This window comes from Lissotriton vulgaris, chromosome 6 (genome assembly GCF_964263255.1).
Source record: "Lissotriton vulgaris chromosome 6, aLisVul1.2, whole genome shotgun sequence".
Lineage (NCBI taxonomy): Eukaryota > Metazoa > Chordata > Amphibia > Caudata > Salamandridae > Lissotriton > Lissotriton vulgaris.
The window spans coordinates 1,788,565,366-1,788,590,862 of record NC_141694.1 but is presented as its reverse complement, the minus strand read 5'-3'; the positions used below and the strand labels follow the sequence as shown (position 1 = coordinate 1,788,590,862).

The 25,497-nt window shown below is 50.3% G+C and overlaps 1 protein-coding gene across 1 annotated transcript in view; it reads right to left on the bottom strand.

Annotated features, from left to right (window-relative positions):
- PBK (PDZ binding kinase) overlaps positions 1–5,102 on the bottom strand; it is a 130,952-nt gene extending 125,850 nt beyond the window's left edge. Inside the window, exon 1 of the mRNA XM_086928045.1 lies at positions 4,926–5,102. The gene's annotated coding sequence lies outside the window, so the exon portion shown is untranslated. The remainder of the gene's footprint in view (positions 1–4,925) is intronic.
- Between the last annotated feature and the right edge of the window lie 20,395 nt (positions 5,103–25,497).

The window sequence follows — 25,497 nt, the reverse complement described above, 5'->3', positions numbered from 1 at the left end:
TCCTCTGTAGGAGAATGAGATGCATTAGCAGAACAGGAGGCTCTGTAGTTTGAGAAGGAGCAGTGTTTTGAAGGTGGGAATGGCATTTTACAGGTAAGATGTTGTTTAAGATTATAAAGTGTACTTTAAAAGGTAGGAGAGCAGAGTGGGTCTGAAATTTTGGTGATATAATGTGAGGGTAGAAGGAGTAATTTAAAGGTTGGATAGTTTAAATATAGCGTGGGTTACTATTAGGTAGAAGTAGTAGGAGTATGGAGTAGTTTGGATGTTGATGGGGTAATTATGTTTGTATGCATTTAATGATCTAGCACGTTCTAAATTCCGTAAACCTGTGAGCAGATTTACCAAGATTCACACTATGCAACTATGTGCAATAGTCTCCCTTGCACAACCAAAATTTGCATTGCATTTACTGCGCATTGTGCCTAAATTATGGCATCAACCACACACATGCAAATAACTTATTTGTGACAATAAATATGATTTTTTATTTATGCAAAGACAGAGAAACAATACTTATGTGTTTTGAGTAAACCTTTGTATACAATTATTTCATGCAGACAGCCTCCTAAGGGTAAATTGGGCACTGTGTGTAATTTTAGCACATATCACACCCAATATGCTTTGAAATATTTTGGAATTTCCCATGGTCTGTTGTTTGTACTGGGCTATGCTAGTTTGTATGGCTTTAGTTTAGTTTATATGGCTTTGCTAGGCCTGGTGGTGTGGTTCCTACCCCACTCAGCAAGAATTCCGAGGGTTTTTGTGCTAGGCGACTAGAATTGGATTACTCAACATTATGTTGATACATATATATTATAATGTATGGAATAATTAAAAGTAAGATGAGAGAGGGTGAATTTCAATATCAGTAAATAAGACCAGTTCTAGAAATCCTTGGTATAGTGAAAGGGATGGGGCATGGGGTATTGAGGCTGACATTGTGACATCGAAGATTTGCTCAGGTAAAATGGGTCATGCTGAGTGCGCAGAGTAAGTTGATACTGGGAGACTGAGTATAAGAGTAGTAGGTAGGAGGTGGGGACAGTTTGAAAGTTGGAAGTATTAAGAGGTCAGGAGGGATGTGACAAAATATAGGGTAGCTTCGGTGCTGGGAGGAAGTTGGAAGGGAATAGTTTACAACTGGAAGTAGTTTCAGCGTTGGAGGGGTAGTTTGAAGGTGAAGTTTGCATGAAGGTACGGGTAGTTTGTTTGAAGAGGTGACTTTGTTCTAGAAGGTTGTAAGTGGAGATACTCTGACTGTAGGCAGAGTTCTTTGACAACAGGAAATAGTTTGAGTGGAGGGCTAGTCTAAAAGTATGGGGTAGCGAGAAGATAGGGTCGCTTTAGTGTTGGAGAGGTTGTTTTGGTGTAGTTTGGGTGAAGGAGGTTAAGTTGAAAGGGGAGGGATCATTTGAGCATAGAAGTGCTGGACTGAAGGTAGTTGGGGACAGTGTGAGGGAAGATTGGGATATCTGATGGTTGGGATAGTTTAAGGGGCAGAATCGGGTAAAAGTGCATTAGCCCTGGCTGTGTATTAGTGTTATTTAAAATTAGTTTTAGCCACAGTGCAAAGCATCTGCACTGCTGTACAGCATGGCTACAAAGCATTGCCAAAGCAATAGCTATCATAAGCAAGTCCTTTTGGCTTTGCCAGTGCTTGTTTTTTATTACAGCGTCAGTTCAGCAAAGTAAGGTTGTGATGAAGTGGACATTTACAGCTGAAGAGTGAATGTGGCAAGCAACACCTGTGTGTTCTTAGTAACACACACAAAAAGAGGGCGGGCGATATGAAGGTGCAGAGACCAGAGAGATGTTTGTGAGGAAAGGCACATACTGTGATATCAAGACTCACATTCAATTACTTTGCTTTCTAAACTTTCCGGAATATTGAAACGAGGCACCTGGGGTACAATTTGTTTTAATATTACATTGGAAAACTGTTATTAGTATACATTGCCACGGTTCCTTCTGCAGATTCCGTGGGTTGTCCCCTCCTAGTATACCCTTTTCCCCCCACAAAAATATGAAAATATTTCTATAGATTTTCACATATTTTTTGCGGGCATGGGGCTGTCTCTAGTGACAGGTGCAGGGTCAAGGCTGTCTCTACGACGGACCACGGGTCAGATCCCCCTTCTGGCCTGGGTAGGTAAAAACTGCATTTTTCACATTCTACTGCATTCTCTGGCCTGACACTCCAGCTTATTGACATGCTTTCGGAGCACTGACAGTCTTTAAAACTTACACTACTGTAGTGACCGTAGGAGACACGGAGTTGGTGTTGAATGCTCTCTGTTTGGCAGGAGGGAGGAGTAGAATGGTTACACTGCTCTCTCCAGGGATGGGGGTGGTCAGGGTATGTAGTTCTTCTGCGGCTGGGGAAGTGGATGGCTCCACTGCTGTCTCCTGGCACATGGGATGGATTCTACTGAGCTCTCATGGGGGGCTTGGGTGGAGTGAGAAGGTTTCCACTGCAGGGCTGGTACTACCCCAACTGCAGAACTCAAGTTAGTCTAGTGATCAGGTGTTTTGGACTCACCTGTAGTATCCTGAAGGTGCTGCCAGGGGAATTGTGGTCAAATCCAGTGTGGTGGACTGGTCTGCACACATTGCTGAGGTCATGGACGGGGCAGATAGGGGACAAGGGTCCTGCACAAGCTGTGATGTTATGGGTGAGATGTCACAAACCGGGTAGGAAGAACTGATGTAAGTTCTGCTTTTCCTTCAGCGGCGTAGCTAGGTGACGGCGGCCCGCCCCAGGTGGCACTAATTTAGGGACAAGGGTTGTCTAGCCTTGGACCGTGTCATGTATGTGCATGTAACTTCCATGATCAAGGTAACTATTAGCGGCAATACTACACGTCTCTCAGACCTCATTCAGGTGCTCGCTGTCCTTTTTCCCCAGCACCCACCCAGGCGGGTGGCAATCTGAAGGATACCCCCGGGTGCCACAAGCTCTAGCTACACCTCTGGGTCCTGCACAACTTTATATTTAGGAACACCTTCCTTTTTAAAGGTATCTTGAACTAAAAGTGTGAAAATATGAGTAACATGCAGAAGTATTTCACCTTAGTGCAGCAAATTATAATCACTGCAATGGGGGACATTTATTATATGTGATACTTTTCAATCATGAACTTTAAATGACGCCCCTCTTACGACAACAATGCCATTAGTAAACTAAGAGGCAAGTCGTTGTTCGGTGCACCCTCTGTGTGGCCTAGGTGGTTTTTACCATTAGAACATGGACATGGGGACTTGCCCACCTTAACACAGATGATTTTGTAGAGCACATATCCTGCACAAGTGATCACAATTTGGTCAAGTGGAGAAGGCAAGACTGATCCAGGTTTTCTAGTTTCACATTGTGCCATTCAGCCACAACACGAATATCTCTTTCCCTTTCACGTTTTACATCAAACGTCTTTGCTTTATCTTTAATTCTTGATACATGAGTTTAGAGCGCGGGTGGTATACCGAAGCCTTGCTTTGTTGTCCACACCATGTACATACCTTGCATCCCCCTACGTCCACCTATTACACCACCTCGACCCTAACCATGCAGGCATCAATGAAGGCCGTCAGGCATGCTACAGAACATACTTATTTTGGGATAATATTAACCCCTTCCAGGCTGATGACGAGCTGGGCTCGTCATGGCGTAGCCTCCTCGCACGCTGATGACGAGCCCAGCTCGTCACGTAAAGTGTGTTTTAAAAAATCTCAGCGCAGGAGCGGAATTCCGCTAGCGCGAATGAGGTTAAGCAACATATTGAAACATCTCAATCTAAGAATAAGAATTATTTTGAGATGAAGCATGGTAATAAACCTTGTAATCTGTCTGTTGGTCAATGGGTCCGTATCAAACCTGCCAAGAAAAATCCTACAGGGATTAGCAGGTTGAGCGAACCTCATAAAATTACCAAAATAAATAATAACAATAATAATGTAGTTCTTGACAATGGTGGAGTTTGGCACATGAACCGTCTGACTATTAGTAAAAATTTAACTCATGATTTAATTGATGCCCCTTCTCAAAAAATGTTTTGGCGGATGTTGGATTGTGATGTATGTTCAGAATCTAATTATTCTCAAACTTCTGACACTTCAATCTCTGAACAAGAGAATTGTAGATCTATTTCTAATGATGGAGTTTCTTCTGATTTTCAGGTTGTTATTCAAGATTTGCCTCAACCTGATCTCAGTGAAACCTCTTTGTCTTTTGAAGGCTGTTCAACATCTGATAATCAAAAGACTTCATGTGGAAGGATCATTGAGAAACCTTGTTTTATTGATTTTGTGTGTGAATAGTTGGTATTTTCTTTTAAAGGAAAAAGAGGTTTAGTATGTATGTATATATATATATATTCTGTGTAACATGCATAAGCTTAAGTAGTTTGGAAGTTAGAACTTCTATTTGTGTATTCTATCTATTTTCGACGTTCCGGTTGGAATCTGGAGTCAGATTCAGCTTGGCTTTTGAAATGATAACTTCGTGTCCTTATGGTTGGAATAATTATACTTTTATCTACTTACTGGTAACTTCATACACATGGTCTAAATTAAAATGCCTTGCTGGAAAAGTGCTGCCAGGTGACACGAGGTCACCTGTCAACACCGGAGACAGGCCTCCTTCCAGTCACAACACAAGTGCGCAGACGTCCGGTGTCTGCTGCACCACCAACGCCAGGCCTCCGGTGCACTCCCCTCCTTTAACAGGATTCTCTGGCCTTTCCATGCTCATTCTTCCCCCTTGCGGCGTCCTCCATGTTGCCCCATCCTCGTCACTCGAAAACTTCAAACGCTAGAGCCCCTCACTGGGGTTCCGCACATCGATATATCCCCCCGCCCCGCCCCGCCCCGCCCCGCTCCGCTCCGGTACCGTTCGACGCACCTCCCTCCAGTGCTGCCGCCGTACTTACCACGTAGCCCGTGAAGAAGCCTCAGTCCACCGCTCTGCAGCTCCGATTCAAACTGCGCGCGCTGCTCAGCTTCCGTGGCTGAGGAGGGCCATAGACATAGAAAAGGGACGACGAACCGGTGCACTAGTCTATGATAGACATCGAAGAGGGACTAAAACGACTCCATCGATACTATGTATGCGCCCGCGGAAGCATCTGGTACGATTTAACCACACACACCCTCTCGGATTTTGCGGCCTGGGTTGGCAAATATTGATGCAAAAAAAGGCAGAATCCGTGGCCCAAAATCGTGTGCTACTTTTTTTTTGATAGGCAGAAATTGTGCCTGTCTTAAAAATACCCACATATACCAACATTTCAGAACAAGAAAGAGAGATTTTGTAAAGAAAATAGAGAAAATGTAGTTAACCCATTTACTGCTATTGAAGCAGCTGCAATTTCAGACAGAATACAGCTAAAGTAGTCCCATTTTTGGCTTGTTAGCACGAATGCAGATAGCAAGTTCAATGCTCTCCTTTTTGACTCGCCAAACAACCCACTTGCCCTGCATAGGGTAGCAGAGGGTGTGTGGGTGGTGGGCAAGGGAGGTGAGAGCATACATGTCAACATTTGGAAAACAGGAGGTTGAAAAAAATAAGAATTTTCAAATGTTGAAATTGCTAATTAGCATAAATGTGACATCATCGGAAATAATTTCAGATAGGGAGTAGTGCACAGCTCAAAAATTGTTATACGCAAGACTGTTTTTGTTATGGGTGCTCCGTAGATGGCGACCACGTCCCTGGGCGCCTGAATGAATCGCGAACTAGTGTCTTTAGTGGGACACTAAAGACATCCCTTTGGGCACACCTTTTCTCCTCTGCGTGCAAAAAGAGGATTCCAAACAATTGTTCCTTTTATTGTATGCGTTTTTTTATTATTGTTATTCTTCTTTCATTTTTCCTTTTGATACATTTAACATTATGATTTTTGTTATCAGTTTATCATGTTCATATCAGCGACACAATTGTAATTTAAATCCAATGCATTTCGGGCGTGTTTATCCCGCCCTTCGTCAGGGAATCAACAGTGTCGCCCTTGTGCCTGTTCTTAACCCATGTAAAGATCTTAATCCATGTAAAGAACGCTTAACTGCGGTGTAGCAGCATCTTAATCGCCTTCTTCCCGCCAAACTTCCACCAAACTTCTGCGAACGGCGTAAACAGAAGTTTGGTGGAAGTTTGGCGGAATGCATTGGATTTAAATTACAATTGTGTCGCTGATATGAACATGATAAACTGATCACAAAAATCATAATGTTAAATGTATCAAAAGGCAAAAATGAAAGAATAACAATAATAAAAAAACGCATACAATAAAAGGAACAATTGTTTGGAATCCTCTTTTTGCACGCAGAGGAGAAAAGGTGTGCCCAAAGGGACCATCGGAAATAATGTCACATCATCTTTTTCTTAGTTACACACCATTGTTTTTTTTTTTTTTTGGTGAACCTTTATTTGTAGTACATGCGATTACAGGTATGGGCCTACAACCATCCCGGCTGGCCGCTAGACAAAACTAAAACACTGCCAGCAATATGCATAGTTGTAACAGGTCGGAGCCCAGGATAATACAATAGCAGTACATAGTTTGTAAGCGAACACAACAGGTTGAATCAGGATTTAAGAGGTTCATTTTCAGATATAGAACTTAGCAGAAGTGCCGCACTGTCGCACACAGTCCCGCGATAGTGTGCGAATCAGGATATCTGGAACAGTAGCAATACGGGGGAGCATCAGGGGATAAAATATACAAAACAGGAGAAGCGGAGGCACAACCCCATCGTGTAACAAGTCTAACCCCCGCCCCTCAACTCCAAACACACCGCAAGGAGCATGGGCGACGACGACACTAAAAGAGAAGAAAGACTAAAGATCCATAGAAACAAATACTAATCTAACACCCATCCCGCAACCCCCCACCCTGCACACCCGTAGAAGGCCATGGCCTACCCCCCAGCCGCGTGCCTGTCGCCCTATTAGAACCCGAAATATAGAAAGATAGAGGAAAGAAAAAAGAAAAGAAAATAAACGGAGGAGAGCCCTCATCATGCCGCCCGGCCCCGCCCTTCACCCCTACACCTCGGAAATCCCAAAAAGGAAATAATACCATAATGAAGAATAACAAATCCCGAGCACAATAACGATGAAATATCGATCGAATATACCCACTGCACCGCCTGTCATTAATAAAGCCAAGAGATCGTAAGCCACCTCATCCCTGACCCTGTCTGGCAGTAGTACTGCCAGAAATCCTCTCGTTAATCAATATAAAGCACAGTCCTGAGGGTCCAAACAGTATGGATGGGCCCGGACGGGGCATAGCCATAAAAGAGCATAGTAATCCAAATCGATCCAAATATAGACAGCAAAGAACAGGCAACAGCAACGCCGGTCCCATGAACCTCCCAAAGCTGACAAATGAGAACACCATCCAGGAGAGGAGAGTCACACAGTCCGGCCACCGCCGCGACACAGCCAGGCCAGTCCAAGAAGGAAAACAGCGCTCCACCCCCAGCCGCCGGCCGGACATGTGTCCCAAGGATACATCCACACGAGCAATCAAGTCGACCCGCGCGGGTACGGGAGCCCGGTCCTCAAGCGGCCCTCGGTACCCCCGAGGAGCCGAAACCTCCTCCATGGACTCAGCAGCAAGTTCATCGGCCGACCCCTGGAATAGGACCGTGGCCTCCATAGATGGCGAAACAGCAATGGCATCAATCCTTGCACCCAGGTCTCGGACATGGTGGTCAATGGTCTCGTGCAAAACTGTTAAGGCAGCCAACACGTGCCAGGATGTGAACTCCTTCGTGCGTTGCGAGCATCTCGGCCCCATCCGTGTAACAGCCGTCTGACATGGACGTAGGCCGTAGAGAAGGGCACCAGCCGCCATCTTAATCCAGTCGGCCCCGTCCCTCTTCACCATATTCAGGGACCAGGCCTCACTGTGAGGGCACCGCGGGATGCATCCCCAAGGCAAACAAACCGTGGGGCAGGGTCCAGAAGGAGAGCCACCAAAAGGCTAAAATCCCACCGGGCCCCGGGAGTCGCCCGCCTATGTCGGGGGCAGTCCTTGGCTATGCCCGGGCAACAAAATTTGGGGAGGGGGCAAACGGTAGGTGCTCGTTTTCTTTCCTCTATCAAAGTATGCCTTCGTGGCTCAGGATAGTCGTCAGGATAGACGTGTGGGGCGAAAGGGCTTGCGGAGCCGAGCGACTATGCGGCCATTTCGAATGCCTACTTGGCTCCTCCTCAGTTACACACCATTGTAAATTAGACCATGACACCCATGTGTAGAGTTGGTGAGGGGCGCTAGGCCCTCATTATGCTAGGTGGGCAAATAACACGCAGACACAGTCATTGTGGTTAGATAATGGACCCTGAGCACGTGCGCTCAGCCCTTATTATTGGCCAGGGTCATCTGACCTATGACGCCTGGTGGTGGGTGGGTGTTTAGTGTGGATACATGAAACTGAGACACTAGACTGTGTCTTACGTTACTACATCCCTCCCAACCTTAGTTAATAAAATTACACTAACTAAAGTCCAACCTGTGGGAAAGAATAGAGTACACACAAAACCCATAACTCAATCACGACGACTCCCACGTAGTCTTCTCCACTTCTGGTCACGTCAATTACTGGCAATGGTGTCTCTTCTTGCCTTGGCAGACTTGCAGCTTGTAGGTGGGCTGTACAGTCTCTCTCGCTCTGTTTCACATCCTGTGAACGTGTAGAGGTAAGAGTAGCAGGTCCCGAGTGTGTTACTTTCCGCTGGACCGTCCTGGTTAAGGTGTTCGGTTCAAACTGGTGTCTGTTCCTGATGGGATCTTCAGCTGCAGGTTAACCCTCTCACGGATACCCCTCTCTCGTGGGTGTCCCCTCCCACTGGACGACCCGGAGGCCCCTTTCTGCCAGGCTCCCACTGGACCGGAGGACATGCCGCCTTGCCGCTCCAACGTGTTGAAGGACGTCGCTACCGGTCCTCTCTCCGTGTCCGACGCTCCACCTGAAAGGGTGTTGTTGGCACTGGTTCCGTCATGTGCGACCTTCGGTCTTCCAGGATCTTCAGCGCGAGCTTCAGCAGTCCGTCTCTCGTTGTAGGATCCGCTGCCACCGGTGTCCCTGAGGCCTCTGCCCCTGGATTTCAGCGGCCCTTTGTCCGTTCCATCCCAGAGGTGGGTGTTGCCAACAGACCGGCCTGCTCACTTCCGTCATTCCTGGGTGACTGTCGGGTTCGTACGTGGATGCTTACTTCCAGTGATGTTACGTGTGTCCCGGTCGTGCGTGTGGACTCTCGTGCACCTCTCACGTTCTCCTCGGTGTTTCCCCTTCTGGTGTGTTGTAGTGTCGTGGTCCACACTCCTCTTTGCTCTGCTCCTTTCTCTTGTCTTCCTGTCGTCGTGCTGCTCAGACCTCTTCTCCGTTCTTCTCTTTGGTGGTGGCAGATGTGCCACTCAGACCTCTTCTCCTTTCTTCTCTTTGGTGGTGGCAGACGTCCCACTCAGACCTCTTCTCCTTTCTTTTCTACTGGGGTGGCAAACGTGCCACTCAGACATCTTCTCCTTTTCCTTTTGTGGCGTCATGCCACTCCTTCTCCATCTTCCTTTTCGCAATGCGGTCTGTCATCTTGCTGTCTTCATCTTCCTGACCAGACTTCTCCAGGCAGCGTGCACTCCGCCTGTTTCGCCCTGGTCTTGTCCAGGTTCTCGGACACTGTCTCCTTCTCGTCTGTGACTGGACCGGTCATTGCGATCTTCTCTTTAGACTTTGAATGTTGAATTGTGGTTGTTGAAGTTCGTTTGTCCATGTTCGTGGACTGTGTCTTGGTGTTGGACCTCTTGCCGGTCCACTCTACCGATGCTGGCAGGCTATTTTCAGTTCTCTTGCTGGAACACTTGCTATGTCACTGTTTGTTGACCCTTGCTTTGGCCACCTCCTTTCGCGACCCCCGGTGGGTCGGCTTTTGGTGCGGCCATCTGGCTGGCCGGCTTCTTGGATGCGTCACGTCGTGTGACCGTCCGGGTTCTTCGTGCGACCATCTGGTTGGTCGGCTTTACTTTCTGCGTGAGTCCTCACGCTTTGCCATCTTCCGTGTGCTCGCTCTATCCTCCGTTCCGGTGCTTTAGCGTTGGCGCGTTTCTGTCAGCGCTCTTCCTGTGCTTCGTCGGGTGCGGAGGGTTACGTCACCACTCCTTCTTGCTTCTTCGTGTTCAGGTCGCTTCCCGTTCCTTCACGGGGTGTGCTTGCTTTCTTTCTGGGACCCTGGAGCAGTATCGGCTGTTGTTGCGCTTCCTCCCTGCGTCGCACTTGCCTGCTGGGGAGTCTTGGGACCCCTGTACCTTCGTGTGGTGGTGCTCATTTCTCTTCTTCCCAGCAGCAGTGGCAACCTGTGGCCACTAGGCATCACTGTGCTCTCCTTCGGTGTGGCTTCTATGCTTCTGAGGGATTGCGCTGCGCTCCGTTGACCAGCTCCTGGTTACTGTGGGAGTACTGGTCGCCGCGTTCTCCTTCGTGCATGGAGTTCCTTCACTCCTCGCGCGTTGCTGCGCACTCACTTGTCGGTGGCTTGGCGTCTCTCTGACTGTGCAGCATCTGTGCGCCAGTCTTGCGCAGCTTCGTGGCGTTGCTATGCCAGTCTTGTGCTACTGTGTGTGTCTCTTTGTTAGCAAAGCTCTCTGGTGACTTGGCACCTGTTACCACTGTTCGCCGCTTTGTGCATCTTGGGGAGCTCTGTCGCTCCTACACGTGTGCTGTGTGTAGCCTGCTCCGTGCTGCCATCGTGCCACCTTGGCTTGTTGAAGGCTTGTTTGCTGCATACTCCTTGGCTGCAGCATTGGGAACGGCCATTCGGTGGCAGTGTTGCGTTTTTTCAGTTAGTGGCTACAGCAGCTTCCCAAACGCTGCAGGTCATGCTGGGGAAATAGTGTGGCCTGTCTTCACTCTGCAGGGCCTCCCAGGCCTCATTGCTGCCCCGACAGACATCGCCTCCGCCAGGGTAAGTCCTTGCCTCTTTTATGGGGCGCCTGCAGTCTCGATGTGCGTTCAGTGCTTGTTTGGGAGGGACCCTACTTCCAACCCCCAGCTTCCTTACTCGCCCCACTCTGCCTTCATTGCGGGCCTCGCGTTTCACCTCCTCCCTTCACCACTGTCGCTTAGGAGAGGAAGGGGGGCAACTGTTCTTCTGTGGCTCGCAGGCCCTCACGCCATACTCCTGGTGTCTCCTCACATGTCGCGCAAGGCGGGGAAGGATCGCTCTGCACCCGGGGGCTGTTTCATTGATTTGGGGCACGGATTGTTTCTTCCGACGGGGACGGGGGAGTGGGTAGCTGTTCCACTCTCCACCCTCCCGCCTCTTTCTTGCCCGTCTTGCAGTTAAGGCTCACCGTCTGCCTTACCTTCTCCTCCCGCCGCGGCTTTCTTTCCCACACGCTGCGTGGGATGGGGGAAAGTCAGTACCGCTCTCAGAGCTCGTTAGCTCACGCAGTCTCTCCTGGCAGTTGCGGGTGGGCAACGCTTTTCTCCTTTTCTGCAGCACGGTCTGGCGGCCGCTACTCTCACCCTTCAGACCGCAGTGGGTGGGCTCCGCTGCCGTCGCTGCTTCGGCCGGTGCCCTGCCACCCCAACTCTGCCACCACAACTGTGGCTCCTCACCTGCGGGGTAAGCTCCCGCTGACCACCGGGTCGTAGTCACTCGCCGCTTCACAGGCGGCCTGGGTAGCGAGGTCATCGCGGGTGGGCTCCGCTGCCGCCTCCTTGGTTCCTCAGCAGACGGGTCACGCGGATGCGGGGTGGGCACCCGTTCTGCTTTCCCCTCACCCTGCAGGTCCTCAAATTCTGGGCCTCACCGGTGCGGGGTGGGCTCCTGGTCACCGTGATCGTCGCGCTGTGGGCTCATTCACCCCGTCGCCGCAGCAGCCTCAGTCACTCGCTGTGCGGTGGGGGCCGGAGTCACTGCTGGCAAGCCGCGGGTGGGCTCCGCTGGCCTTGACTTACATGGGGTCACTCTTCACTATCGCAGGCTCACCTCTTGCCTGCGGGTCTCTCCCCGGCGGGGGTCATGCTTACTCGCGTGGTTGAATTGCGGCCGGCGCAGGTGGGCTCTGGTCGGTCCACACTTCGTCACTCTGGCTGGAGAGGCGCGGGGTAGGCTCCCAGCCACTCTCTCATTGTTGTCGAGGCCCGGGGCTCGTCACACGCCCCGCTGGCCTCTCGGCGGCCAGCGCCATTCCTGCGAGGGGCACGACGTCGCCCTGCACTTCTCCCCCTTTTCCCCACGATTAAACGGCTGTGGCACACTGGGCATAGCTCCGACCTCGTCGCCAATGTAGAGTTGGTGAGGGGCGCTAGGCCCTCATTATGCTAGGTGGGCAAATAACACGCAGACACAGTCATTGTGGTTAGCTAATGGGCCCTGAGCACGTGCGCTCAGCCCTTTTTATTGGCCAGGGTCATCTGACCTATGACGCCTGGTGGTGGGTGGGGTTTTAGTATGGATACATGAAACTGAGACACTAGACCGTGTCTTACACCATGAAGGAACCACCTTAGCATGATGCACAATTGTATTATGTTGTATTATTGCTTTGATGCTTCTCGCTGAACCCATCTTAGTTAGTAAGGTGGCAAAGGTACAGAAAGCAAAAACAAAGCTTTTCAGGTGAAGAATGACAACCAAGGATTTTAGTTTCAGGATTTACCTAAATTTATTAAAATGCATAAATGAACAAACTTAGGACATCAAAGTTAAATCAACATGCATTAGTTTAAACAGAAAGTACAGCAAGGCACAGTAGAGTTCTAGTCAATAGATTCACCTTCATAGAGTGGCAAAAGGTCTCCTCCTAACATAGATAAAACAGCCATTTTATAGGGCTGTAGACAAAAGCTTCATACCTTTACTACATTGCTACATGGTTGACATGCTTACAACCAATAGAAATCAAAGCAAAGAACAACAATTGGTAATTAAATACATTTGGGTATTTTCTTACTATTCAAATACATGTAGTTCTGGTGTTCACAGCATCTGCTCTCAGTACATGAAATGTTAAATAGTATGTTGTTCAGGCTGGGATGGCTGTTATGTCATTATGAAGGTACACTCTGCTTATAATTTCTTAGCTTGTCAATATCTTGTAGTCTTTATTATTACACAGAATAAACACAGCAGATAGAGTCACATGTTACAAGGCATTGTCATAGTAAATGGACCACAATGCCCAAAATGTCCTTAGTTTAGCTAAAAGCCCATAGTCTTTCACTCTTTACATTACATGTCAACTAATCTGTGCCCACAATCCTCCCTTTGATGATTCTTGAAATCATCACGTTATCGTTTGTCATCATCACAGGGAATCCGTGATCAGTTTCCGAATCTTTAGTTTAGATCCTTCCAATTAATTTGTGTCATCATAGAAGTCACTCTGAAAGGCCTCAAACTCAACATCAGGTATTTTTCTCTTTCTCCCAGTTGTTGCCTTCAAATTACTTTTCACACACTTTAACCCACCATTTCATGAAATTATTTTCTAAATTTAAAGAAGAAAAGCCTGCATGCAGTTTCATTAGTATCACTAACAGAGGGTTTAGCAGCAACTTTACCATTCCGCCTCCTGTACTGCCTAACCATTCACCTATTTTGGCAAATCCCCTTCGAGTAGAGCTAATAGTGAGCCTATTCCTGTCCCAGCACTGGTCTCTTCTAATCCTTCAACTCTTAAGTCACATTGGTAATATTAATTATATAGCTTTCAAGCTGGTTATCTATTGGGAATGTACACACAACATTCCCTCGCATGGGTTACTTTACAAACCCTGCCTTCCTTTGCTAAAAGCAAGTCAAGCATAGGGCGATCCTGCAGTATCATAGCTCTCTTTGCAAGAAGTTCTTTATTGATTATTGTTAGCTCGCTAGGGGTATTAGTTGTCAATCTATGTACCAGTGTTGATAATTCTCTAATCTACCATCCTTCCGCATCACCCCTACTGAGAATATTAATGCACCAAAATTGTCACTACAATTGACTAATCTTAGCATCATTCGGCGCCATGTCTACTGAGAGTATTAAGGTACCAGAATCATCACTCATTATCTGTCCAAAGCTACGTTTGTTTGGCCTCTCATATATATATCTGGTCTCATTTCTAAGAAATGTGTGCGGTAAATCTTCAGGAAAACATAGCAACTTCCAACCCAATTGTGAAGCAGCTAAAAGTAAGCCAACTTACCATGCACGTAATATATACCCTTAATGCTCACTTCTAATTTGGCAAATATTGTACCTGTGGCTAAGTAACTATGGTCACATTTGCTTCATCTTCATCTTACATCTTCAGCTGTGTCGTCCCCTTCTTGTATACGGACCATACATAGCTTACTCTTTTCTCCATATCTAGACTCAACTTGGGATGTGCACCCTTCCTTCCTTCTCTTTCACTTTCTTCACTTTCCCTTACCCTGCTTTTCTTACTTACTTTTTCATTCTCATTCTCATTCCTATTCCTGTTATGTAGTTTATCTACAAAGGTTCTCTCATCTTGGCTAATTTTGCAAGTTAGTTCATGCGCATTGGGGTTAGTAATGTTCTCATTCGTTATTGGGGCAAAGAATTTAATCATATACTCACGTTTGTCCATTTGTTTAAATAGTTTAGAAAAATGGTATGCATGCTTCGTCGCCCAATCATACCATTTGGGATCTCAAGTGAATGGTACATTTTGTAATGGACATTCCTAATTTGTATGAAACAGTGTAATGGAACTCTGGTCAGATTCAAGAATACACCACATGTGAAGGCATAGGAAAGTAGTAGATGGAATTAGGTAGCACCCTCTGCTGCAGCAGATGGTAGATAGGAACACATAAGGCAATCATTAATGTTCATGATTTTAGAATATTCAGACAACCTCAAATAATACACATTATAATTAAAACTGCTCTAGGCTAGGGGAACATAAGAAAATCTACTCTTATGGGACTCATTGTTAACAGCAATGATACTGGTCTTGTTAGTTCACTTCGGTAATGCATCTCCCTACATTAGATAGTGGTCTGACATCCATTCAGCCACTGATACAGCCACAGTAACTACCAAAATTACCAAGACGATTTTGCAGGATTCCTGCACCATTCTCATATTGCACCAGATGAAATAAGTATTCGTACTGGTACTAAAATGTGTTACTCTACCTTCTTCTACCTAATAATAATAATAAAAACAGCTTGTATAGCGCCTGGTTACACTAGGAAACAGTGTCCCCCGTGCTGTGTAGACAATAAAGTGAGCCGTATCAGAGAAGTTACAAGTGACTGGGGTCGGTCAGGGCGTCTCACAATTTCGGAAAAAGATGTGTTTTTAATTTTTGACGGAACCTTGTCTCCGATGGTTCCATGCGGGGTTCAATGCGTAAGGCATTCCATTGTTTACTGGCCAGATATTTAAAAGACCTTCCCCCCATACGCGCCCGGTAGATTCTGGGTACTTGGAAAAGCATACTACCCAGAGATCTCAAATGGCGCTTGGGTTGATACTTGGTCAGTAGTTTTTGGAGATAGATTGGCCCCTGCCCTTGTGCAATACGATGAGCCATACACATTGTTTTAAATACAATGCGCTCACGAATAGGCAGTCAGTGAAGGGTGGCTAAGGCCCGTTTCCTTGAAGACTCTCTAGATAAGTTCAGTGCCAGTCTGGCAGCTGCGTTCTGCACACACTTTAGACAAGCTCATATATAGTGAGTTGCTGTAGTCTAGGTGGGGAGTCACAAGGGTATGGATCAAAGTTTTCCTGCTGGTTGTAGGGAGGGAGTCCAGGGTTTTACGCAGGGTTTTCAAGATGCTGTAGCATTTACCTGCTACCCCTCTAGTGTGGTGTTCAAAGGACAGATTAGTGTCCAGTCTGACCCCTAAGTTTTTCACTTGCTCCGAGGGTATCGGGATGGAGCCTAGTTCCGGTGGCCACCACGCGGAGGACCAGATGGATGGTGCTTTCCCCAACACAAGAAGCTCCGTTTTATTCGCGTTGAGGCGTAAGCAGTTATTATTCATCCAGCCAGCTAGTTTGCTTAGACAGGCTGAGAAATTTACTGAGGCTTCTTCGGAAGGCTGGGACAGTGTCACCACCAATTGGGTGTCATCCGCGTAGGACACTATATCCACCCCATAAGTCTCTACTATCTTGGCAAGGGGCTCCATATATAGATTAAATAACGTAGGGCTCAAGATCGAGCCCTGCGGAACCCCGTGCCTGAGTGATCGTACTTCCGACTTATAGGGGGGACAGTGTACTTGAAACTGTCTGTCTGCAAGAAATGAGCGCATCCATTCATGAGCCAGACCCTCAATCCCTGCTTCACTGAGACGGGAGAGCAGTAGGGGGTACGAGACAGTGTCGAATGCCGCGCTAAGATCTAATAGCAATAGCGCGGTTGTCTTCCCCTCATCTACTCTTCCTCGTAGTAGTTCTGTAGAGAAGAGGAGAGCTGATTCTGTAGAATGGTGCGCTCTGAAGCCAGACTGCGAGGGGTGAATACAATGGCCCTCTTCTATGTGTTTCATCAGCTGAGCATTAACTATCTTTTCCACTACTTTAGCACAGAAAGGTAGAAGTGAGATGGGACGAAAGTTGTCTAACTGGGCTAAACTAAGATTGGCTTTTTTTTTATAGGGATGACCTGTGCTGTTTTCCAATCTTGCGGGACATAGCTTGTCTGAAAGGACAGTTTAGCCATGTGGCTTATATGATTTACAAGGAGTTCCGCCTGATTCCTAAAGATCTTAGGTCGAGCTACATCTTTGGGGGAGCCTGATTGAATGCTGCAGATGATTTTCAGCAACTCAGTGTTATCCGGCACTGTGAACTGATTGAGGCAGTAGGTATTTTTCAGTTCGGTAAGAGTAGTGTGGTCTATGAGCGGACCATCAGTTTCCCCGGGAAAGGTTTTGTAAATGGTCTCAACTTTTTGGACAAAAAAGTCCGCAATTGCTTCACAGGTTGCTATAGAGTGAGCATCTGGGGCTATGGTCCTCTCAAGTGAGGTGCGTTCCTTATAGATAACAAAGAGTTCTTTGGAGGAATTCTCCCCGGATTCAATTCTTTTATTTAAAAAGTTTCTTTTGGCCTTTCTGATCATCCTATGATAGTTTTTTATGTTATTTTTATATTCAAATTTAGCTGTTTCCTCGTATTTTTTTCGCCAGATATGCTCTAATCCGTTGCACCTCGCTTTGGCCGTTCTTAGATCAGCGTCAAACAACTGTGCTGACTTAGAGCACCTAGCTGGCGCCTTAGTTGTCCACGGTGCAGCTACATCCAGCGCTCCAGTTAACCAATTCTCATAGTCCATCCAGGCTTCATCCAAGTTTTCCTTCAATGGGGGGCTGCCTGCTCTTAAGGCAAGCTCTAAATCGGCCTGCTTAAGTTTTCCCTATTGCCTACGCTTGACTGCCATCGGCTTAATTCGTAGGGGCTTTTTGGACAATCCTGGAATAGTAAACTGAATCAGGAAATGATCTGACCATGCCACCTGGGCAGGGGGCTGGACCACTACTCCCTCCCAGTTGGAAAATATCGGATCAAGAAGGTGACCCGCTTTATGGGTAGGTATCTGGGATTGAGGTTTGAGATTGAACATTTCAAGGGATGCGAGGAGTCCCCGGGCTTCCCTATTATTTTCATCTTCAAAGTGAAGATTCAGGTCCCCTAGGATAAGGAACTTGTTATATCGTAACGCAGGTTGGGCAGTCATCTCTATTAGACTATCTGCAAAGTTCATAGACCCACCAGGTGGACGATATATTAAATAGCCATTTATGGTTAGATTTGGCCCATATTTTATCGAGAAGAAACCTGCTTCGCTATCCCTGATAGTAGCTGCTTCCAAGGTACATGCAAGCTCTAGTTTATAACTTATAGTCTCAACCCAGCCTCGGAAGCTACTGTGATCCTTCCTACACCAACCACATGCCTAAGGGAACTCTAGTCCTCTAATTGTTGCCCTCTTTTATCAAGGCGTTCTTTGATTTGTTAAAGTGTCTCTTTCAGTGTTGCCTCCTGTTTTATGTAACTCAAGTCATGGAGGCTCCTCATCGGGGCGTGGCTTGGGCGCCGATGGCGATGGTCGCCTGAGAGCTCGGCTCCGGGACTGAGCCCGGGATTATCCTGTTAATCGGAGGCCGCGGGGCACCCTAGCCCCCGCAAATCGTCGCTCGGCCCAACTGGACCCCACTGAGACGCCCGGCGCGGCCTGGACGAGGGGTGATCTGCCCGAAACACGAAGTTTGAGGTCCCGGGGAGAGCGACCCAATATGGCGTCCGGACCCCTTTGTCCCCTTGGACGGGGCCATTAGCCTGGATGAACGCCGCTGGTCATAACGTGCCCTCCGCTCTTGTGTTTTCCAGGAGAGTGAGAAGCTGGACTCTGCCCTGCTGAGACCCTGATATTGAGGAATGCGCCCGGGCGATCGGAAGCTCCTACCATAGTAAACCCCGGCACGCGGACGCCTGGAGGTCCCGGCGGTGGTGACGACCCCCGACGCGGCGCTTGGCTGCATCCCCCGATCGTCCCGATCCCATGGGAAGCATAACCCCCTGGTGCCACAAAGTCTCTGGAGGTGTGGGTGGCCCTCGTTCCGGATCCTCGTCAACCAGACGGACCTGCCCGGCCTGGCGCCGAGTGTCTCCGCCTCCTCCTCAGCGCTCTCAGACGACACGGTGGTGGCGCGAGCCGAACCTGTGGAGATCCACCTGGCCCTGGAGAAGAGGATCACCGGCCTTTATCCCGAGGGCCTCCATTCGGGAGAGTTATAGTCGGCGCCCGCACTCGGTGGCACCTTTATCTGAGCCCACACTGTGCGCTTCCCGCGATATGGGGAAGCCGAGAGGGGCCAAGGGGCCCACCCCGGCCGCCTCTGACTCGGAGACCCCAGACAAGGAGGGCAGCGGCAACCCGGGGGACACTGGTGGCGCACCGCTGCAGCAACAGTTTGATCGCGTCCTGGAAGCGATTGCGACCACACGCTCGGCCCTTCAGCAGGACATTGCCCAGGTGGCGACGAGTCTGGGCCTCCTCAGGGCGGATCATGGCAAGCTATCGGACAGGGTCAAAGAAGTAGAAGGCTCGGTGAAAACCTTGGAGCCGGCGCAGCGAACCCTGGCCGCGGCAATGAAAGATGCTCTAACCCGGATTTCTGCCCTGGAACAGCGAGCGGAGGATGCGGAAGGCCGTAACAGGCGCAACAACATCCGAGTGGTAGGCCTTCCGGAGAAGATCGAGGATGGCGACATGGTGGCCTACTTGGAGACCTGGCTCAGAGACACGGTAGCCCCGGAGGGCCTATCCTCTTTCTACACCCTTGAACGGGCTCATAGAGTCCCAGCACGGCCACCGCAACTGGGCCGGGCGCCGCGCCCGGTGGTGGCGCGCCTCCTACATTTTCGCGACAGGGACCTCATCCTCAATGCCGCTAGACATAATGGCCCTTTCAAGGTGGAGAACAGCCAGGTGAACATCTTCCCGGACTACACCTATGAAACCCAACGTAGGCGGTACTCATTCTTGGCGATCAAGCGCGAGCTCCGGAGCGAGGGCATTCAATACTCGCTCCTATTTCCTGCAAGGCTCCGCGTCATTGTGGATGACAAGACTCAGTTTTTTGATACCCCGGAGGATGCCTGTAACTGGCTTGAACTTTATAGAGCTGGGAAAGATGGCTTCGCCTCCACATCTCAGACAACTGCGGAGCCGGGACAGCGACGGCGGTCCACGAGGGTGCGGAGTCGCCGGGGCCGTTCAGGCGGCCCTACTACTGCAGAGACATCGACGGAGCGGAAAGGTGTATTGGAGGTGTTGTCTGCCCTGTCTGGGTCACGAGAGGATGCCATCGCAGAAGAAGAGAACCCTGGTGACGAGGGGGCATCGACGGACTCGGAGAACTCGGTGACAGATAGTACCGGCACACCGGTGATTACACCAAAATCGGTTGAGGACCTTCTTGATGGACAGGGTTGACGGGGTGAGCTGTATCCTTTTGGGTGGGGGCCCGTAGCGGGGGTGGAGGGAGCCGATGGTTCAACATGATCACAGGAGAAGCGGGGGGTGGGGTGCCCTGCCTTTGCCCCGAGGGTTTCCGTTACTGTTTAGGGCTTGCTTTAGTCCTGGCAGCTAGGGCATCGAGGGCCCACTGCCACCGCCCAGCCCGCACCTGGCCCTTAAGGCCTTCCTACGGTGGCGACTGTAGGATTAGTTTGGGACGAGGGGGTTTCTTGAGGGCATGGTTTGGATGGGAACTAGATGGAGTTATTTGGGTCCTGTTCTGGGGAGGGTGGGCAGGGGTTTGGGTAACGTAAGATTTGTTGAGTTTTGGTTGGGGGATATGGCCGCCATCAGTGTTGGGGGGATTGTTGTTTGCCTATTGTTGAGACCCAGATGGGGAGACTTTGCACGCACAGTATGGGACAATGGCTGACGTTGCTAATGTGAAGTGTATTACTTGGAACGTGCGGGGGCTTCATACCATGTCTAGGCGGCACAAAGTCCACGCTTATTTAGTGCGTAGGGGAATACAAATGGCGCTACTGCAGGAGACCCATCTGAACAAGGCGGAAGGGGCGGCGCTACAGCGTAGATGGAGGGGACAGGTCTTCTACACGTCGTACTCAGCGTATGCCAGGGGGGCGCTAATCTGGATCCGGGCTGGGGTTCCCTTCCAGGTCACAAACTCAGTGGTAGATCCCGAGGGGCGTTACGTGGCCATCTCTGGTACTCTGGGGGGGAGGGACCTGAACGTTTGCTGTGTTTACGCACCTAACATGGACCAGATTGCCTTCCTTTCTAGGTTATCGGGCTCACTAGCCCACTTTTTCACGGGGCCCCTCCTGCTCGGTGGGGACTTCAATTCAGTGGTGGATGTGGAGACCGATCGCTCGCACCCGCCCCTCCCTGATTCTCCGGTCCGCCGCGTGGCCAAGGGCCGTAGAGACTGGCAGACACGGTGGGGTTTGACGGATATTTGGAGAGCGCAACACCCCGACACTAGAGATTACTCCTATTTTTCGGGCCTTCACGAGTTGCACGTTCGGCTGGACGGGTTTCTTGGCTCGACTGAACTGGTTTCAGCGGCCATCCGTTCCGAATACTTGACTAGGACCATCTCGGACCATAACCCCCTCCTGCTGGCCCTTCGCTGGTTTCCGGGGGCGCCGGCGGTGCCCACCTGGAAGTTACGCCCTGAGATACTCGAGGACATTGTCTTCAGAGCGGACTTAGGTGATAAGATCGAGGAGTATTTCGCGTCCAACGGGGGCTCTGCGAGCTCGAGAGCGCTGGAATGGGACGCTTTTAAGGTGGTGGTGAGGGGTTATTGCATCACCAAGAAGGTAGGTATGAGGCGGGTTATCCTCGATGACTTGGAGGTGGCCGATCGGAAGCTTCGGGAGTTGGAACTCCGCCGCCCCGGGCACCCTGAACTCCAGGGACGCACGGCGGAGGCGAAGGAGGCGGTGGCGGCTGAGGTCGAGCGGCTGCGCTGCTTCGACTACAAGGCCTATACGGTTCGGTCCCTTGCAGAAGGGGATAAATCGAGTGCATTGCTGGCATGGCTGGCTAACCCTACGCGCCAGACCTCACTGACGACATCCATGCGTATGGCGAATGGGACCATGGTGCACACTCAACCGGAGATTCTAGGCTGCTACCGGCACTACTACGATCAGTTGTATCGCAGTCGTGCTGCCAAAGACCCCGACCTTCTTGAGGACTATTTGGGACCCCTAGAGCTCCCGGTGGTGGAGCCTGATGTGGCGAAAGCCCTAGGTTCCGATATCGAACTGGGGGAGATCCGCAGCGCCATCAAAAGGATGGCGCGGAACAAGACCCCAGGACTAGACGGTCTTCCTGTGGAATTTTATGCGACCTATGCCGACCTTCTGGCTCCGAGACTGGTGATTGTTTATAGAGAGGCGAAGAGGCTTGGCCGACTGCCTGGCTCGATGCGTGAGGCCCTGGTGGTTCCCCTCCTCAAGCCGGGGCGAGACTCAACCGATCCGGCATCCTACCGGCCCTTATCGATGCTGACGGTCGATTATAAGATTCTGAGTAGCATCCTGGCCTCGAGACTAGTTGGCCACATGGCCTCCCTAGTGCATGAGGACCAGGCCGGGTTCATCCCCAAGCGCAATACAACAATGAACATCCGTAGGTTGTTCCGCTTGCTGGGTGAGCCGCTAATGGATGCTCCGTGCCCAGTGGTCCTGTCGGTGGACTTAGAGAAGGCGTTTGATAGCCTGGAATGGGACTACCTACACACGGTGTTGCGACGGTTTGGCCTCGGTGAGGGCTTCATCAGATGGACCGCGGTCTTGTACGCCTCCGTGTCGGCCAGGGTTCGGGCGGGCCCATTAATTTCCTCACAGTACCCAGTAGAAAGGGGCACGAGACAGGGCTGTTCGTTATCCCCACTTCTCTTTGCGCTGGCGGTGGAGCCCCTCGCAGTGCTACTCCGGTCGGGGGCGCATTACAGTGGTTTCTGGACCCCTTCGGGCCCGCACCATGTTTCGTTATATGCCGACGACCTATTACTCTTCCTTGAGGACCCAGTCGAGGCCCTACATGGAGCTAAGACGGCGCTCACGGCGTTCGGGGCGGTCTCGGGCCTACAGGTAAATTGGACCAAGACATGCCTCTTCCCGGTCCGTAGAGGCACCCCTAGTCCAGTCCTCAATGGAGGACTTAGATGGGAACCTGACTGTTTCAGATATCTGGGGGTGTACATTTATCATGATCCATCTGACCTCCTGGACGGAAACATCGCCAGATGCAGTCGAGCTCTACGGGGGAATATGGACTTCTGGGCTACACTGCCGCTTTCGTTGGCGGGGCGGGTCGCCCTCCTCAAAATGGTGGCTCTCCCCCGACTGCTATACTATTTCCGGGCGCTGCCAGTTTGGATCCCGCCAGCCACGTTTAGGCTCCTACGGTCGACGATGACCGGATTCCTTTGGGGCTCGGGCCGCCGTAGAGTGGCCCTTAAGACCCTGATGAGGCCGAAAGCCGAGGGTGGACTTGCGGTGCCGGATTTCGAGAAATACTATCTGGCGGCGCAGCTCCAGACCTTCACCCAGGAGGTTGCCAGGGAATTCCGAGGCCCGGAGGACAGGAGAGGTACAGGGATGGTCAGGCATGTCCTATCTTTCATAGCTCTACGCCAACGTTTGACCCTACAGGACCTGACGTTGGAGGAAAAGACCATTCGCCTGTGTTGGAACCGGGCTCACGCCAGGGGCCAACTCCGAATACCGTATGCGCCGGAAATACCATTGGGGATGCTGACGGCGTTGCCCCATGGCGGGGATTGGTCACGATTGGCGGACTGGGAGGACGCGGGGTTGCAGTTGGTGGGGGATCTTTATGAGGCCGGGGTACTCTTGCCTTTCCAGGAGCTCATTGACCGCTTCGAGATTCCCCCAGGGGACTTCCTGTTGCACTCGGCCCTGGTCCGGGCGATCCAGGCGCATTGGAAAGGCGGACAGGAGGAACCTCCTACGTCTCCGGTGTGCCAATACGTCATGATGTCTGCGGGCACGGTGAAGGCGGTCACCTGCCTCTACGGTAGATTGATCAATGAAGGGTTGACCCCCCTTACGACCCTCAAGGCCCGTTGGGAGGCAGACATAGGCAAGGAAATCCCGGAAGCGACCTGGTCTCAGCTCGTGCGGCGAGCTTGGAAGGGGACGCGTCACGCCCGTTTTCAGTTGGTCCACTATTATGTACTCCATCGGGCATACCTGACCCCGGCGAAAATCCAACAATATTTCGCTACGGGCTCGGCAGCCTGCCCCAGATGCCCGGCGCCAGAGGCAGACCTCCTCCATATGTTGTGGGCCTGCCCGGGTCTATCCTCCTACTGGGTGGAGGTGGAGAAGACCCTGACGGAGGTGACGGGGAGACCCCTATCGGTTGATGCGGCGGTGGGTCTGTTGCATTGGTTTCCACATACCCCCAAGAACAAAATTTCCAGTAAATTTATTGATTTAGGGCTTCTCTTGGCCAAACGAGAGGTGACCAGGAACTGGAAGGCACGAGCTGGTCCGACCGGGAGCAGATGGCATAGCGAACTATTGAAGTGGGCGGCGGGGGAAAGCACGCTGAGATATCAACTGGCTGGGAGACAACGTAACGAACGAGCACAGGAGACAGCGCTGGAGTGGGAGACACTAGTGCAGGCCCTCAGAGACTATTGCGCCCCCAGCGACTCTGATAGTGAGATAGCAGCGCGCCCTGAGTCCCGATAGGCGATGGTGTTTTCTGTTACTGATACGCTCATCTTGGGTCCTCTCACGAATCCTATTGCGGTTGCTACCATACACTGATGGCGGGGTTGGGTGGGGGAGGGATTTCTTTGCAAGTTAGTGTTTTGTGGGTGGGACTTTCTTTTGGGTTTGGGGGCTTGTTTAGAAAAGCAGATGACGGACAGTGGATTATCCGGACCAGCCTTTCGCTCCTGCTGAACCCCCACTGGATTTTATTGCCCGACTTTTGAACTGTGGGCTGGATGATAATGTATAAAAACGTGCTGCGGGGGGTGGACGGGATGCAGTCGATTGATTTCAGTGTATTTTTGATGCTGGTCATATTTGTAACAGTTTCCTGATTCCTGCAATAAAAATATATTTCAAAAAAAAAAAAAAAAAAATGGAGGCTCCTCATCTCTTTCATTGTTAGTTTTTGCAAACTAAGGGGTCGATTAGGATCGCGGACGGAAACGTGTTCCGTCCACCAAGGAAGGTGGCAAGATACTCCGGACCGGTCCGCGGATAAACCGCCATAGCGATTAGGATAATATATGAACGAAACACCGATCGCGGCGGACGGAGCACACCAAACTGCATCCGCGGCGGTCGAAGTACACCTGAGACCGCCGCATGCGGACGGAACCGAAGAAACACCGGCCGCCGCGTACGCACATGACAGCGTGAACATCCACATCTCCTGCTATACCTGCGTAGTCTCCGTGTCCGCGATTAGGATAACTCCGCAAGTACCCCGGTAGGCACCACAATCCATGTCCGCTGTGGTAACAATGCAACGAGAAACCGTGCATCACAGCAGAAGGCCAACACGAACAACATCCCTACCGTCAAACCAATGCCAAACAGTGCGACGGAAGTAAATATCAAACACAGGAAATTGAACTACCACCCACCTGAAACATCAAATCCAATCACAAGATACAATGACCCACCCCCAAGTACCACATATTGCACACCACTCAACACACCCACCTAGCACCTGACTGCCAATAACCATTGAGACAGGACCAAGACACAGACTATAAAAGAACTCCCACTCACTCCCGAAATCCTCTGCATCACAGCATAGCTGCTAGCAAGAGACACAAGAGAACATACAGCACACACCGATAGAATACACACAACTACCACCCAAACACACCCACAACACAAAGACCCACCACACCATTCCTACACACCACACACCTGCACCTCCCAACTCACTCAAACCCACACCCCGAGCACC